A 1100-nucleotide genomic window follows, 5' to 3' on the forward strand; every position below is an offset into this window, starting at 1 on the left:
AAAATTTTGTTTATCAGTTCTGTTACTTATGTATTAATATAGCCACAGACTCACTTGCCATGAAAGATACTTGATCTGACCATATGACAGTGGCTTTTCAGGTCTTAGAGCCTGGTGCTCTTCCAGAAAGAGTTGATGATATTATGAGCTCTCCCTTACTGCCCAGACTTCCGCCTGTTGTGTAAAAATTGTACCACCTGAAAAGCCCTTGTTTTTATCCTACCAGTGTGAAAGTTCCTTGTCTTAGTCCATTTGTGCTGCCATAACAAAATACCATAGACTTGGTAATTTATAAAGAATAGATATTTATTTCTCACAGTTCTGGAGGCTGGGAAGTTCAAGATGCAGGTTCTGGCAGGTTCAGTGTCTGGTGGGGGTCCAGTCTCTCTGCTTCCAAGATGGCGCCTTGTTGCTGCATCTTCTGGAGAGAACAAATGCTGTATCCTCACATGGCAAAAGGCAGAGGGCAAAAAAGGCCAAATGCTGTGTGAAGCTTCTTTTATAAGAACCTTAATCTCCTTCACCAGGGAGGAGTCCTCGCGACCTAATCACCTCCTAAAGGCCCCGCCTCTTAATAATATTGCAGTAGGGATTAAGTTTCAACATGAATTTTGGAAGGGCACAAACAGTCAAACCATAGCATCCCTACTCAGTATATTAGTAGAAATAGAGATCTTTTCAGGTTCTTAGTTTTTGTATAATAATAGCTCATTACAGTGACAGGAGCAACAATAAGACTGGCAAATGCCTGTAAAGCCCCTGTCATCATACCTTGTACCCTAGAAAATGCCACTATTTTCTCTGCTTTATTCGCCTTTTCTGTTTTTTTATCCTAGCCACTAGACCACCAGGGATATTTGCCTTTTCTAATTTTCATTACCTTTCTTCTTATTTCCCTGAAGTTAGATCATTAAGAAAGTGAGCAATGATGTATGATGTAGCACAAAGATCAAGAAATTAGAAATCAGTAAAACAGGGTTTGAGTCTTTCTTTTACCCCTTATCAGCTATTTGAAAAGAATAAGTCACTTAAGCTCTCTGAGCCTTGGTTTATTTATCTGTAAAATGGAGATATATATATCTCCATATAGATAATATATA

At 38.8% G+C, this 1100-nt stretch overlaps 1 protein-coding gene across 1 annotated transcript in view; it reads left to right on the forward strand.

Annotated features, from left to right (window-relative positions):
- TNKS (tankyrase, TRF1-interacting ankyrin-related ADP-ribose polymerase) overlaps window positions 1-1100 on the forward strand; it is a 292744-nt gene that overhangs the window by 244494 nt on the left and 47150 nt on the right. The gene's annotated exons all lie outside the window — the stretch shown is intronic.

Source organism: Propithecus coquereli, unplaced genomic scaffold, assembly GCF_000956105.1.
Source record: "Propithecus coquereli isolate 6110/MARCELLA unplaced genomic scaffold, Pcoq_1.0 Scaffold304, whole genome shotgun sequence".
Lineage (NCBI taxonomy): Eukaryota > Metazoa > Chordata > Mammalia > Primates > Indriidae > Propithecus > Propithecus coquereli.